Consider the following 17,251-nt stretch of genomic DNA (forward strand, 5'->3'; position numbering starts at 1 on the left):
GGAAGCGTTCCAGAGTTATTACCTCATAAAGGGACAGTGGTCAGAATTGTAAAAATTGGCCCAGTCATTAACGTGCAAACCACCCTTGAGGGTAAAAGGGGTTAAAAAAGGGCTGGGCGATTTCCTCAATGCACATAATCATTGTGGGTTATAGATTATTTAGTGAGGAAATGTACAATTGGTGGAGAAAGGTTGAACTTGATGGACCGTGGTCTTTTTTTCTTTCAAACATTTTTATTGAATTTTAGTAATAATATAGGGTTGAAAGGGAGGGGAGAGGAAGGGAATTAACACTAAGGGAAAGGGAAGGGAGAGGAAAGAAAAGGGAATAAAAACTAGAGAACTCAAGTCCATGTTAAAATACCTTACAAATACACAGCTAATTAATTAAATAGAATAACAAGACATCATGCAATGTTCGTGCAGACGAAGACAAGCTAGTAAATTCAAACCAATATAAATAATTGCTAAGTATTACAAAATTTAGCATTCCACACTTTCCATTTCACAGTGTATCTAGTCATACCATCATTAATCAGAGCAAACCTCTTTTCTAGGGAACTATGCTGGTGAACCTTATCTAGAATTTCTGAGAAAAGAGGGGGATCTGTTTTCTTCCACCAGTACGCTATTGCGTTTTTGACCACTAAAAAGATATGAATAATGATAAATTTAACTGAAGGGTCAACAAGTTCCAAATCCAGAGATAGTAAAGCTCTTTGCGGTGTGACTTCAAAGTTTTGGGAAAAAGAATTTATGTGGAGTGACACTTTCGTCCAGAGGTCTTTGATCTTTGTACAACCCCAAAATAAGTGAAACAAGTTTCCTTGTTGTCCACAGTTTCTCCAACAAAGAGGGGAATGTTCCTTATTTATATGGGCCAATCTAATAGGAGTGAGATACCACCTGGTTAAGATCTTAAAATATGACTCGTGAAGCGCCATTGAGATACCAGATCGGTAAGTTGACCTAATAGCGCTGTCCCACTGTTCATCCGCCATAACTATATTCAAGTCAGACTCCCATCTCCTCATGTACACATTTTTCGGGCTGACCACATCTCCATTAAAATAGTTGTATATATTTCTCAGACTCCAGGCAGTTTTGTTGTTTGTGTTGCCTAGCAATGAGATCAACATCTCCAGGTTCATAGTTTTAATGCGCATGAATTTCTGCACACTCTCCTTTAAGATAATAAAGGGTATGAACTCAGGCGATGGCAAGTTGTATTGAGACCTAATCCTACTGAAACTAAAAAATTCATCTCCCTCAAAGAGATTTCCAATTCTTTTGATGTTTGAATTTAACCAGGACTCAGACAAAGGAATATTGTAAACTAACGCTAGAAGATCTAAGGGGAATTTCCTGAACTGCGTTTTCTTATTAAAGGATTTTGTGGGTTTTGAAAGTGCTCTCCAGGCATGTACAATAGAGTGGAAGATTGGATGGGAGGGAATCATCCTTGGATTGTGGAACATAAACTTGAAAAAATGTTCTCTTGCTGTAACCTGTTTACCCACTTCGTTTTCCAAGTTAAGCCAGGCAGGCCGATTATTTCCGCTGAACCAAAACCAGCTTTGCTTAACCAACAATGCTTGGTAATATGCAAATAGATTTGGAAGGCCAGCACCTCCATCGCTCTTATTTTTGTACAGCAAATTCAGTGAGATTCTAGCTTTTTTTCCACCCCAGATAAATGAATTAATCAGGTTCTGAATCTTGCCAATGAATTTATAAGGGATAATCAAAGGAAGAGCCCTAAAAACGTAAAGAACCTTCGGCAAAATAGTTGTTTTAACCGTTAATATTCTTCCAAACAAAGAGAGGTCTATTTTAGCGTAGAAGGAAACAGCGAGAGAGATAGACTCAAAAATATCTTTCAAGTTGGTATTGACAGTATGCGATATATTGTTTGAGATGGTTATCCCCAAGTATGTTATCCCCCTTTCTTCCCAGGTAAACTCATACTGTTTCGTGGTCTTTTTTTTTCAACCTGTGTAACTATGGAAGAAAACTGTGACCCATCCCACAAAGAATCAAGCCCTCATATAGCCGTGTCTATGGAAAAAAGGTAAGACTATTGTAGAAGGATAGGAAAGAAGAAAAGATCTGAAAGTGAAAAACGAATATTAGCCGAGGTAGGGAGGAGTTAATAAAAGAAGAAATGTTAGCTTTTAGCATAAATTAATTCTTTTAATTAGACCTCATTCAGGCATTCACTTTTTATGTGATTTTCACAAATACAACACATATCTATTGTCATCTATGAAGCTGTTCACATGGCCGTGATTTTTTATACACCATGTCTCCACAGCAAAATCACGGCGACATGTCCATTTTTTATCTGAGTCATGGGTCAAATTTACCAGTGGTAGTCTATGGGTCCTTGAAAATCATGGACAGCGCACAGATGTCTTCAGCGTGCAGTTAATGTGCAGTCCGTAATGTATAGGAAATACTTGGTCATTTATTTATATTTCCATACACGAAAAATCACTGATGAAACACCAATGATTAACCCCTTCCTGACATCCGTCGTACTATCCCGTCCACGGTACCCGGGCCCGTATGACCGTGGACGGGATAGTACGTCTACCGCGATCAGCGGCGCCCACGTGGTGAGCGCCGCTGATCGCGGCCGGGTGTCAGCTGATTATCACAGCTGACACCCGGCACTATGTGTCAGGGGCGGTCACGGACCGCCCCCGACACGTTAACACCTTGCACACCGTGATCAAACATGATCGCGGTGTACCGGGAGTTAAAGGGAAGCATCGGCAGGGAGGGGGCTCCCTCCGTGCTTCCCTGAGCCCCCCACGGCAGCGCAATGTGCAGCGCTGCTGCGGGGGGCTCCTATCCTCCAGGCCCCCGAATCCAAGATGGCGACGGGGGCCTTCGGGGACCTGAGGAAGCTGGCTTCCTCAGTGCCTGCAAAGCGCAGGCAAGAGGAAGTCTTCTTCAATGCCTGTGACAGATTGCTGATCTGTCACAGTGATCTGTGATGTGACAGATCAGCGATCTGTCACAGGACAGTGATGTCCCACCTGGGACTATGTAATAAAGTAAAAAAAAAATTAAAAAAAAATGTAAAAATAAATTAAAAAAAATCGCCAAATAAATTAGGAAAAAAAAAAAATATTCCCTCAATAAATCCATTTTTTGGAAATAATAAAAAAAAAAACAATAAAAGTACACATATTAGGTATCGCCACGTCCGTAATGACCCGCCCTATAAATTTGTCCCATTAGTTAACCCTTTTAGCGAACCCCTTAAAAAATAAAAATAAAAAACGAAGCAAAAAATAATGATTTATTATCATACCGCCAAACAAAAAGTGTAATAACGCGCGATCAAAAAGACGCATATAAATATCCATGGTACCGCTGAAAACGTCATCTTGTCCCGCAAAAAACGAGCCGCCAAACAGCATCATCAGCAAAAAAATAAAAAAGTTATAGCTCACAGAATAAAGCGATGCAAAAATAATTATTTTTTATATAAAATAGTTTTGATTGCATAAAACCGACAAAAACATAAAAAAACGACCTAAATGAGGTATCGCTGTAACCGTACTGACCCGAAGAATAAAACCGCTTTATCAATTTTACCGCACGCAGAACGGTGTAAACGCACCCCCCCAAAAGAAATTCATGAAACGCTGGTTTTTGTTCATTCTGCGTCCCAAAAATAGGAATAAAAAGCGATCAAAAAATGTCACGTGCCCGAAAATGGTACCAATAAAAACATCAACTCGTCCCGCAAAAAATAAGACCTCACATGACTCAGTGGGTCAAAATACGGAAAAATTATAGCTCTCAAAATGTGGTGATGCAAAAACTATTTTACAATAAAAAGCGTCTTTTAGCGTGTGACAGCCGCCAAACATAAAAACCGCCATAAATAGTAAGTCAAATCCCCCGTTATCACCCCCTTAGTTAGGGAAAAATAATAAAACTAAAAAAAAGTATTTATCTCCATTTTCCCGTTAGGGTAAGGCTGTGTGCACACGCTGCGGATTAGGTGCGGATTCATCCGCGTGGATTTTGTAAAATCCGCAGGTGAAACCGCAGGTCAAAAGACCTGCGGTTTTACCTGCGGATTGCTCTGCGGTTTTGTCCTGCGGTTTTTCATCTCCTCAATAGAGGAGATGGCAAACCGCAGGAGAATCCGCAGAAAGAATTGACATGTCAATTCTTTCTGCGGATTGAAAACCGCAGATAATCCGCGCAGAAAATTCCGCACCGTCTGCACTGCGGTTTTTGATTCCCATAGGGAATCATGGTACTGTACACCGCAGCAGAAACTGCTGCGGGTCCGCAGCAGCCAAAACCGCTGCGGAACCGCAGCAAAATCCGCAGCGTGTGCACACAGCCTTAGGGTTAGGGCTAGGGTTAGGGCTAGGGTTAGGGCTAGGGTTAGGGCTAGGGCTAGGGTTAGGGCTAGGGTTAGGGCTCAGATTAGGGTTAGGGGTGTGTTGGGGTTAGGGTTGGAGTTATAATTGGGGGTTTCCACTGTTTGGGCACATCAGGGGCTCTCCAAATGGAACATGGCGTCTGATCTCAATTCCAGCCAATTCTGAGTTGAAAAAGTCAAATTGTGCTCCTTCCCTTCCAAGCTCTGCCATGCGCCCAAACAGTGTTTTACCCCCACATGTAGGGTATCAGCCTACTCAGGACAAATTGCAAAACAATTTTTGGGGTCCAATTTCTCCTGTTACCCTTAGGAAAATAAAAAATTGGCGGCAAAAATATCATTTTTGTGGAAAAAAATGATTTTTTTATTTTCACGCCCAGGCGTTATAAACTTCTGTGAAGCACTTGGGGGTTCAAAGTGCTCACCACACATCTAGATAAGTTCCGTGGGGGGTCTAGTGTCCAAAATGGGGTCACTTGTGGGGAGTTTCAATAGTTTAGGTACATCAGGGGTTCTCCAAACGCACATGACACCCGCAGACCATTCCATCAAAGTCTGCATTCCAAAACGTCACTGCTTCCCTTCCGAACGTGTGTCCATACAGTAGTTTTCTCCCACATATGGGGTGTCAGCGTACTCAGGCCAAATTGGACAACAACTTTTGGGGGTCCAATTTCTCCTGTTACCCTTGGGAAAATGAAAAAATTGGGGACTAATTGATCATGTTTCTGGAAAAAATACGATTTTTTTATTTTCATGCCCTGGCATTATAAACTTCAGTGAAGCCCTTGGGGGTTCAAAGTGCTCATCTCACATCTAGATAAGTTCCTTAGTGGGTCTAGTTTTCAAAACGGGGTCATTTGTGGGGGGTTTCCACTGTTTAGGTACATTAGGTGCTCTCCAAAGGCAACATGACACCCGCAGACCATTACATCAAAGTCTGCATTCCAAAACGTCACTACTTCCTTTCCGAGCCCCGACGTGTGCCCATACAGTAGTTTTCTCCCACATATGGGGTATCAGCATACTCAGGACAAATTGGACAACAACTTTTGGGGTCCAATTTCTCCTGGTACCCTTGGGAAAATAAAAAAATGGTGACTAAAAGATCATGTTTGTGGAAAAAATACGAATTATTTATTTTCACGCCCGGGCATTATAAACTTCTGTGAAGCACTGGGGGGGTCAAAGTGCTCACCACACATCTAGACAAGTTCCTTAGGGGGTCTAGTTTCCAAAATGGTGTCATTTGTGGGGGGTTTCCACTGTTTTGGTACATCAGGAGTTTTCCAAACGCGACATGGTGTCCGATCTCAATTCCAGCCAAAAACGTCAAATGGCGCTGCTTCCCTTCCGAGCTCTGCCATGCGCCCAAATAGTGGTTTACCCCCACATGTGGGGTATCAGCGTACTCAGAACAAATTGCACAATAACTTTTATGGTCCTGTTACCCTTGGAAAAATAAGAATTGAGGGTGAAAAGATCATTTTTGTGGAAAAAATATGATTTTTTAATTGTATGGCTTTATGTTATAAACTTCTGTGAAGCCCATGGGGTTTCAAAGTTCTCACCACACATCTAGATAAGTTCCTTAGGGGATCTAGTTTCCAAAATGGTGTCATTTGTGGGGGATTTCCACTGTTTTGGTACATCAGGGGTTTTCCAAACGCGACATGGTGTCCGATCTCAATTCCAGCCAAAAACGTCAAATGGCGCTGCTTCCCTTCCGAGCTCTGCCATGCGCCCAAATAGTGGTTTACCCCCACATGTGGGGTATCAGCGTACTCAGGACAAATTGCACAATAACTTTTAGGGTCCAGTTACCCTTGGAAAAATAAGAATTGAGGGTGAAAAGATCATTTTTGTGGAAAAAATATGATTTTTTAATTGTATGGCTTTATGTTATAAACTTCTGTGAAGCCTATGGGGGTTCAAAGTTCTCACCACACATCTAGATAAGTTCCTTAGGGGGTCTAGTTTCCAAAATGGTGTCATTTGTGGGGGGTTTCCACTGTTTTGGTACATCAGGGGTTTTCCAAACGCGACATGGTGTCCGATCTCAATTCCAGCCAAAAACGTCAAATGGCACTGCTTCCCTTCCGAGCTCTGCCATGCGCCCAAATAGTGGTTTACCCCCACATGTGGGGTATCAGCGTACTCAGGACAAATTGCACAATAACTTTTAGGGTCCTGTTACCCTTGGGAAAATAAAAATTGGGGTTAAAAGATCATTTTTGTGGAAAAAATATGATTTTTTAATTGTACCGCTGTACGTTATAAACTTCTGTAAAGCCCTTGTGGGTTCAAAGTTCTCACCACATATCTAGATAAGTTCCTTGGGGGGTCTAGTTTCCAAAATGGGGTCACTTGTAGGGGGTTTCCACTGTTTAGGTACATCAGGGACTCTCCAAACGTGACATGGCGTCCGATCTGAATTCCAGCCAATTTTGCATTGAAAAAGTCAAACGGCGCTCCTTCCATTCTGAGCTCTGCCATGCGCCGAAACAGTCGTTCCCCCCCCACAAATCAGATATCAGCGTACTCAGGACAAATTGCACAATAACTTTTGCAGTCCAATTTCTCCTGTTACCCTTGGTAAAATAAAAAAAATTGAACCTGAAGTTTTTTTCTTGTGAAAAAAAGTTAGATGTTCATTTCTTTTTAAATATTCAAAAAAATTCCTGTGACGCACCTAATGGGTTAATAAACTTCTTGAATGTGGTTTTGAGCACCTTAAGGGGTTCAGTTTTTAGAATGGTGTCACTTTTGGGTATTTTCTATCATATAGACCCCTCAAAGTGGCTTCAAATGTGATGTGGTCCTAAAAATAAAATGGTGTTGTAAAAATGAGAAATCGCTGGTCAACTTTTAACCCTTATAACTTCCTAACAAAAAAAAATTTTGGTTCCAAAATTGTGCTGATGTAAAGTAAACATGTGGGAAATGTTAGTTATCAAGTTTTTTGTGTGCTGTATCTCTGTGATTTAAGGGCATAAAAATTCAAAGTTGGAAAATTGCAAAATTTTCAAAATTTTTGCCAAATTTCCATTTTTTTCACAAATAAACGCAAGTTATTTGAATGAAATTTTACCACTAACATGAAGTACAATATGTCACGAGAAAACACTGTCAGAATCACCGGGATCAATGGAAGCGTTCCAGAGTTATGACCTCATAAAGGTACAGTGGTCAGAATTGTAAAAATTGGCCCGGTCATGAACGTGCAAACCACCCTTGGGGGTGAAGGGGTTAAAATGGAGTCACTGGTAACATTCAGATGAATTACACTGCTGACACGCAGACTGCTATTTGTGTATGTGAATAATCACTGACATCTGAATAAAGACTTAATCTTATGTTAATTCTATATAAAATGTCCTTATATTAATTATATACAAGGGAACTGCTATGTATACAATCCCTTTAGATACTCCGAGCTCTAAAACCCCTGATGAAGCTACATATGAAATGTGTCGGTTCTGGTGGGTGGATCATTCTGAATTGATTCTAGTTTTATAGTATGTACTTATTTCATTTTCAATTGGAGTCATTATTTATACCCTCTGGTGTAAGAGAGCCTACTGACAAGGACACCTGGGATATATTGTGCATTGTACTATTTTTCCCTTTATTTGAGGACTCCTTGTCAAGAAATATTCACTGGGAATTCTCGTCACACATTTAACTGTTCTGGTTCACCCACCATTTCTTCTGTGTGTTTTTTTTTAAACAAGGCCTCCTCCTCCTTCCATCAAAATTTGTATCCTCTTAATATATTGCAGTCATAATATTATATAGCATTGTGTACTTACAATTGCTCATTTTGCCTTTCTCCCCAGTTGATTCTTCTTTTTTAAGTCTATGAGTTGATTAAAAACAGACTAGATGAATCCTTTTAAGTTCTATGTTAAATAGCAAATATCTTGCCCCGGCATGCGTCATCAATAGAATAACAATGCTAATCAATGCAAAGTCTCCGGGAGGAGGGGAGGAACGGTTTAGCTGGGTCAGAAATTGATGAGAGGGATGACTCATGCAGAGAATATTGACTTACTTTTTCTACATAGAACACAAAGGATTCAGCTAGTCCATTTGTAATCACCTGATGTCATAAACCTAATGAAGAAGAGATTAATTATCTGGGTAGAAGGGAAAAATGAGCAATTGTAAGTACACAGTGCTATATAAAATGATGACTGCAATATATTAAAGAGGTAAAAATTTTGGGAGTGTTGGCAATACTTTAGATAGGAGATAGCTTTGATGGCAGTGCTTTTTTAAATATATCATTTTAACATTCTCTGTAATAAAATGTGATGCTTCATACTACAACCTAGTTCCCTTTGCTTGTTTTCTCTTTGGGTGTACTCCAAGCTCTAAACTAAAATTTCGATAAATGTAAAGTGGGAAAGTTTAGTCCACTGTGCATATACAATGAAATGCTGAAAAAGACTCTGCCGCCTGACCCACCATACATCTGTTCATTGTAAATTAGCAGCAACATATAATGTATATATACTTGATATGAACTTTCACTGCCACTCACTATAAAGTATTGATTCACAGCCATGAAAAATGTGCTGCGGCGCTCCTCTCCGCTGTCACCCTTCTCAGACGACGCGCAGACAGATAGCAGATCCAGGAACACGGCCCTCTTCCTCAGACGAGCATTACTCCTGGAATAAGTGGCATGCTGAATATGCCTCTGGCAGGTCCGCTGGTCTCAACGTTTAATAAATGTGTATATTATAAAATGCCGACTATATTTCTTCCTCTGTCTCTCTGCAGTAAATCATCCCACTCCCCTCTCTTTTTAAATTTTGGGTATCCCAGCTAATTCACAAGGCTACAGATCATTTGTAATAGATGGCGTGAAGCTACTCCTGTTTTCTTAGAAGTAACTGTATATAAATATTTCATGTAACAAATATGGATCTAAAATGCTGACCAAAATACTGGTGTGGGAAAATACATTTTAACTGGTTTTATAGGATTTATATATATACTGTGTATATATATATATATATATATATATATATATATATATATATATATATATATACAGTGGGGCAAAAAAGTATTTAGTCAGTCAGCAATAGTGCAAGTTCCACCACTTAAAAAGATGAGAGGCGTCTGTAATTTACATCATAGGTAGACCTCAGCTATGGGAGACAAACTGAGAAAAAAAAATCCAGAAAATCACATTGTCTGTTTTTTTTTCATTTTATTTGCATATTATGGTGGAAAATAAGTATTTGGTCAGAAACAAGCAATCAAGATTTCTGGCTCTCACAGACCTGTAACTTCTTCTTTAAGAGTCTCCTCTTTCCTCCACTCATTACCTGTAGTAATGGCACCTGTTTAAACTTGTTATCAGTATAAAAAGACACCTGTGCACACCCTCAAACAGTCTGACTCCAAACTCCACTATGGTGAAGACCAAAGAGCTGTCAAAGTTCACCAGAAACAAAATTGTAGCCCTGCACCAGGCTGGGAAGACTGAATCTGCAATAGCCAACCAGCTTGGAGTGAAGAAATCAACTGTGGGAGCAATAATTAGAAAATGGAAGACATACAAGACCACTGATAATCTCCCTCGATCTGGTGCTCCACGCAAAATCCCACCCCGTGGGGTCAGAATGATCACAAGAACGGTGAGCAAAAATCCCAGAACCACGCGGGGAGACCTAGTGAATGAACTGCAGAGAGCTGGGACCAATGTAACAAGGCCTACCATAAGTAACACACTACGCCACCATGGACTCAGATCCTGCAGTGCCAGACGTGTCCCACTGCTTAAGCCTGTACATGTCCGGGCCCGTCTGAAGTTTGCTAGAGAGCATTTGGATGATCCAGAGGAGTTTTGGGAGAATGTCCTATGGTCTGATGAAACCAAACTGGAACTGTTTGGTAGAAACACAACTTGTCGTGTTTGGAGGAAAAAGAATACTGAGTTGCATCCATCAAACACCATACCTACTGTAAAGCATGGTGGTGGAAACATCATGCTTTGGGGCTGTTTCTCTGCAAAGGGGCCAGGACGACTGATCCGGGTACATGAAAGAATGAATGGGGCCATGTATCGTGAGATTTTAAGTGCAAACCTCCTTCCATCAGCAAGGGCATTGAAGATGAAACGTGGCTGGGTCTTTCAACATGACAATGATCCAAAGCACACCGCCAGGGCAACGAAGGAGTGGCTTCGTAAGAAGCATTTCAAGGTCCTGGAGTGGCCTAGCCAGTCTCCAGATCTCAACCCTATAGAAAACCTTTGGAGGGAGTTGAAAGTCCGTGTTGCCAAGCGAAAAGCCAAAAACATCACTGCTCTAGAGGAGATCTGCATGGAGGAATGGGCCAACATACCAACAACAGTGTGTGGCAACCTTGTGAAGACTTACAGAAAACGTTTGACCTCTGTCATTGCCAACAAAGGATATATCACAAAGTATTGAGATGAAATTTTGTTTCTGACCAAATACTTATTTTCCACCATAATATACAAATAAAATGAAAAAAAAACAGACAATGTGATTTTCTGGATTTTTTTTTCTCAGTTTGTCTCCCATAGTTGAGGTCTACCTATGATGTAAATTACAGACGCCTCTCATGTTTTTAAGTGGTGGAACTTGCACTATTGCTGACTGACTAAATACTTTTTTGCCCCACTGTATATATATATATATATATATATATTTATTAACAACAACAGCACCATACCTGTCTATAGGTTGTGAATGGCATTGAAGCTCAACCTTAATTAATGCATAGATTTGGCTCAGTTTTTGGCTACACTCTCTAGCAAGCAAGAAACAGGTGGTCCATATACATTATAATTTAAAGGGAATCTGCAGTGAGTTAGTTTTTGCTACCTCCTCTGACGGCAGCATGATGTAGAACGGGAGTGTGGAAACCACAAAAAATTACGACCAAAGATCCCATATTAGTAAATATATCATCTTTATTGGGGAAAGGACAGAAACGGAAAAAAATGGGGAACATGTGCAAAGACCAGACAAAGTGCAGCAGTGCAAGAGGATGTGCAGGACTAGCCATGGCCAAAAAAAAAAACTTTATCAAGATGTTCAAATATCATTTAACATTAGAATACGGAGGCAAAAAATGTTTTAAATATGCTCACAGAAAGAGTTGGCAAGTATGATCCACATTACTAGTGAATAGTGTTGAGCATTCCGATACTGCAATATCGGGTATCGGCCGATATTCGCGGTATCGGAGTTCCGATACTGAGTTCCGATACTTTTAGAATATCGAATACAGGAATCGGAAGTTCCCATAATGCAATGAGCCAGTTTGATTTTATTCAGCCAATGAGGAATCCTAAGAAGTGTGGGCACATCCTGTTAGGCATGTAGGCATGTTAACTAATGGCATGGCTGTGATTGGCTGCTGAAATGATGTCATGATGCACTATAAAAGCCGTTTTGGGTTCACTCTGCTGTGAATTTACTTAGGGACAGGACGCTGCTGTTCTGACTCTGAGGGACAGTTTGAGCCAGCGATTTGCTTTATTGTGCTTTACCCAGGCTACTTTAGCAACCGCTGTGTGAGAAGCTTTCTTTTGCCTTGCAGCGCTGTTCACGACTGTCTGCGAGGTCTCTGTGTGTGAGTGCAGCTCACGCTGTAGTGTGTTCTGCAGCCACCTCCGGTTGTAGTCCGCTCGGCGTGCGTCACTGCCTCATACATTGTCCTTTTTTGCATTAGTGCTGCTCATTTTTCCAGATTTCTCCTATTAGTGTGGTTCCATCCGTATTCAGCTAGATTGCTTAAAAACACTATATAGGAGTAGATAGAGGAGCCTTTCTGCTGGCTTGAGCCCTGTAGCCCCAGCCAGATTAGTATTAGCCTATTTTTTGGAGCCTCATCTATTGCACTGTAGGTTACCTTCCTGCATTGTAATAGCTACAAAAAGTTTGTGATACTATCGGTTTTACATCTTTGGGCACATCCAGTGTCTTTTTGTGAAAAAAAAAAGTTAATTAAGTTCACCAAGCACTCCACTTGACAGTTGTGTAGGCCACATTAGCTCATATTAAAGTCTAGTCCACACTTTATAAAATTAGTGTTTCTTATACCTGTTAGCAGCTGTTCAGGAATAAGCACACTAAGCCCTTAATACTTTTCCGCCTATCTTTATCAGTCTACCAAGATGAAGAAGGCAGGGAGTAAGGCACGTGGTTGTGGGCGTGGAGTTTCTGCAAGGAGAGGACATGGGGATTCTGTGCCTGCTGCGGGCACCAGGCACTCAGCATCCCCCAGTTTTACAAGGGAACAGTCCTTTATGTGCAGCATTGTAGGAGCTCGCCGTACCCCACTGCTACGGGACCAACAAATTGAAGCCATTGTCGGATGGATGGCAGCTAACGCATCGACTTCAATTAGTTCCAGATCCTCCCAGGTCAAGAGCACTGAAGAGCACCCATCTGTCTCTTCACCACCTGCTAAATTGCCCAGGCAGTCAGAGAGCCCTGGACAGGAGCCATCTCTACTTCTGTTCTCTGAATCTGTTGGCTTGGAAAGAGGGGGCCAGCCAAGCAGCATTCGAGAATTTGAAGAAGAGGTAGTATGCAGTGATGCGCAACAGCTTTGTCTCTTTGAATCTGAAGAGGCGGGTGGGCCAGTGCCTATGGTCAGCACACCTCAGTACGCATCTGATGATGAGACTCAGGTGCCACTTTCTGGTGCATACTGTGCTGTCGAGACTACCCAGGAGAAGCAGTCGTTTGAAGAGGGTAGTGTAGATGATGAGGTCCTTGACCCATCATGGCGTGAGGTACAGGAAGGTGGTGGGAGCAGCTCTGAGGAAGAGATTCCCTGAACGGCCAAAAAAGGAGAGAGAGGGAGGGGGCAGACTCGGATGCCTATAGCCTCCACTTCGGCACCCATTAGAAGAATGTCTCTTCCAAAACCCAAAACGGGCGCTCCCAAGACTTGCAGTGCCTGGTCCTTTTTTGACACAGTTGCAGATGACATTTGCTTGAAAAGTGTCAGCAACCTCAATACCACAAATATGTGGAAACATGTGCGGACCAAGCACGTGGTGGAGTTACAAAGACACACTGAAGACCTAGGCCAACCTACAGTGCCACCTACCACCTCTTCAGCTCCTGTTGTAGCCTCTTCCTCCAGCTCACACACAGCTGGTTCGGCTTCCTCACAGGATCCCCATGGAAGAACCTCTGGCACAGTTGTACAGAGACACAGTGTCATTCCACCCACATCACCACGTTCCCTGTCATCCTCACACTCCCAGGCCAGTCTAAAGCCATCGGTAGCACAGGCATGGGAGAAAAGGTGCCCATACTCGGCAAACCCCCCCCCCCCCCCGAGCACAGGCTCTGAATGCTGGCATTGCAAAACTACTGTCCTTTGAAATGCTTTCATTCAGGCTGGTGGAGACTGACACCTTCCATAACTTCATGGCACTGGCAGTCCCACAATACAACGTGCCCAGTCGCTTTTATTTCAGCAGGCAAGCCGTCCCTGCCCTGCAAAAGCATGTGGAGGGAAAATTTAAACATGCGCAACTAAGCGCCGTCAGTAGCAAGGTCCACCTGACCACCGATGCGTGGACCAGTAACCATGGACAGGGACGATATCTTTCCCTCACTGCCCATTGGGTAAATGTTGTGGAGCCGGGTACAGATCTTGAGAGTGGTGCTGTACGTGTTCTGCCAACTCCAAGGATTGCAGGAATCCAGTCTGTACACATTGACTCCTCCTCATACTCCAGTTCCTCTGAATCAGCGCTGCAGGAGCCGTCACAGTCTACCTCCACATTGACCCGTGAACGCTTACCTGTTATGACCGATATGAGCACAGCCGTGGCCAAATGTCAACAGGCCATATTGAAATTAATTTCTTTGGGGAATCGAAGCCACACAGCGCAGGAGCTCTGGAATGCCATCAAGCAGGAGAGCGACGTGTGGTTTGTGCCAGCGAATCTCCAGCCAGGCATGGTAGTGTGTGACAATGGCCGAAATCTGGTGGCAGCTATGGGCCTAGGCAACCTCACTCACATCCCATGTCTGGCACATGTGCTCAACTTGATCGCGCAGAGTTTTTTGAGGGACTATCCGGATCTTGATGCACTGCTGCACAAGGTCTGCATAGAGTGCGCTCACTTGCGGTGTTCCAGCATGGCAAGATCGCGCATTGCAGCGCCGATTCTGCCTTCCGAAACATCGCATCAAATGTGACCTACCCACCAGGTGGAATTCAACATTACATATGTTGGAGAGGTTGTGTGAGCAGCAAGCAGCAGTAATGGAGAACCAGCTGCATCAGGCACAAACAAGTCGCACTGTGCGCCGTTCACACTTCACCACCACTGAGTGGGCCTCTATGAAGGACATCTGCCACGTTTTGCATGCCTTCGATGATTCCACGTGGATGGCGAGTGCAGATGATGCACTAGTCAGCAAGACTATCCCCCTTATCTGCCTGCTTGAAGAAACACTGCAAGCACTAAGGGAGGAGGATGTGGAAGAGGTGGAGGATGAGGAGTCATAAATGCTATCTGCTTCTGGACATTCTGCGCAACGTGGTTCCTCACAAAGGCCTAGGCAGGGGACACTTTGTGAGGAGGATGAGGAGGATTCAATGGAGGAGGAAGACATCTGTCCAGAGGAGGGAGGTACAAAATGCTCTAGTAGTCAGTATGTACAGCAAGGGTGGGGTGATGCAGAGCAGGCAGAGATGACGCCTCAAGCAGGGGAGAGCGTTTCTTGGCCAGTTGGCAGTCTGCAGCACATGGTTGATTTCATGCTGCAGTGCCTGAGAAACGACCGCCGCATCGCCCACATTCTCAACACGGCTGATTATTGGGTGTACACCCTCCTAGATCCTCGCTACCGGGACAACTTACAAAGCCTCATAACACCATTGAATCGGGAGCGTAAAATGCGGGAGTACCAAGACACACTGGTGCATTCCATCATGTTCTCCATTCCACCCGAGAGCAGTGCTGCTAGTGCTTTACAAAGCAGCTCAGTGCGTCGGGGCAGTGGAGGAAGCTCTGCACAAAAAGGGAGCAGAAGCAGCGCCTCAGCACAAGGTAAGACAAGTATGACCCAAATGTGGCAAAGTTTTGTGTCCCCGCCACAAATGTCTACACCATCACAGACGGCTCCAGTCAGCAGGAGGCAACGTTTCCATCAGATGGTGACAGACTACATGTCTTGCCCTCTCAGTGTTCTCCCACACGGCTCTTCCCCTTTCAATTTTGGGTCTCTAAGCTGGATACATGGCCAGAGTTTAGCCAGTGTGCATTGGAGGTGCTGGCTTGCCCTGCTGCTAGTGTATTATCGGAACGCGTCTTTAGTGCCGCAGGTGGTGTACTAACAGACCATCGCATGTGACTATCCTCCGATAACGTTGACCGGCTTACTTTTCTGAAAATGAACAAGGCCTGGATCTCGCAGGAATTTGCCAGTCCTCTTCCAGATTAAATAATTGGTTGGCAACAGTATCCAGGTCTCCTTTTGTGTTCATGTTTCTACCACCTGAACTGTAATTCCTGGGTTCCAACAGCGCCAGTTGCCGCTCAGAAGTGCCGTCTGCACAGTCAACACTTACTCCTGTGTTATTGGGGTTCAGTAATGTCAGTTGATCCCCTGCTGTGTGTCCGGCAATTTCGCCTGCTGTGTCCACATTCACACTACTACAGATATTAAACTTTCTCCAATTAGGCCTTTGGCTACACTCTGCTTCTACTGTAATCCCTGGGCTCCAACACCGCCAGTTGCGGCTCAGAAGTGTCTTTGGCACGGGTACTCCCTCCTGCCCAGCCTGGTTCCAGCACGCCAGTTGTTTCCGGGTAGTGTCAACATCACTTTGCCTCCAATACATTGTCCTGTCGTGTTGCGGTCAGATTAGCCGACTCTATGGTGCCTGCAGTTTAGGTGCTCCCTATGTGGACTGCGGGATCTGGCAATGAAGGCTGGTTCCGTAGTGCCAATAGGACAAGCTCCCCCTGTAGGACTGTGGGTTTCGGTAACTCTGGCCGGCTCGCGGCCTTGCAACTTTGTTTTTCATGTGTACCTTCTGCTGCCTATCTGAGTTTCAGTACCATTTGCTGGTTCTTTGGAAGTCAATCTTGAATATGTCCTCCTGGGTTCCAGTAACGTCAGCTGGTTCCAGGCAGAGCCTTTGGCTTAGGTGCCTCCTTCTCGGTATCCGAGTTCCACCAACGTCTGCTGGTCCTTGGTAGTGCTTTCTGGCACAGGTACCTCCTGTTTAGTAACTGGGTTCCAGTACCATCAGATGGTCCTCAGTAGTTCCATTGGCTCTTGTACCTTCGGCTACCAATCCAGGTTGCAGTACCGTCAGCTGGTTCTCAGCAGTTCCTCAGCCTTCTTGTAACTTCGGCTACATTTCCAAGTTCAAGCTTTTTGAAATGGTTTTTGGTAATCACTCTGGATCTCCCTGACGACAACCCTAAAGACGACGACCCTGAAGACCACCCCGAAGAAGACCACAACCCCGAAAACGACGACCCTGGAGACGACGACCCTCAAGACCACCCCGAAGAAGACGACCCCGAAAATGACGACCCTGGAGACGACGACCCTGAAGACCACCCCGAAGAAGACAACGACCCTGAAGACCACCCGAAGAAGACCAAGAAGATGAACCTGAAGAAGATGACCAAGAGGACTAAGAACAAGAAGACAACCACCAAAATACAGAAGAACAAGAGACAGAAGACCAAGAAGCAGGAGAACAAGAAGCTGCAGAACCAAAAGCAGAAGAACATTAAGCATAAGACTAAAAATCAGAGCAAAACATATTATCTAAATTATAAGCAGAAGAAGACTA

The sequence above is a fragment of the Dendrobates tinctorius genome, unplaced genomic scaffold, assembly GCF_039654945.1.
Source record: "Dendrobates tinctorius isolate UK_male_01 unplaced genomic scaffold, ASM3965494v1 ptg000020l, whole genome shotgun sequence".
Classification (NCBI taxonomy): domain Eukaryota; kingdom Metazoa; phylum Chordata; class Amphibia; order Anura; family Dendrobatidae; genus Dendrobates; species Dendrobates tinctorius.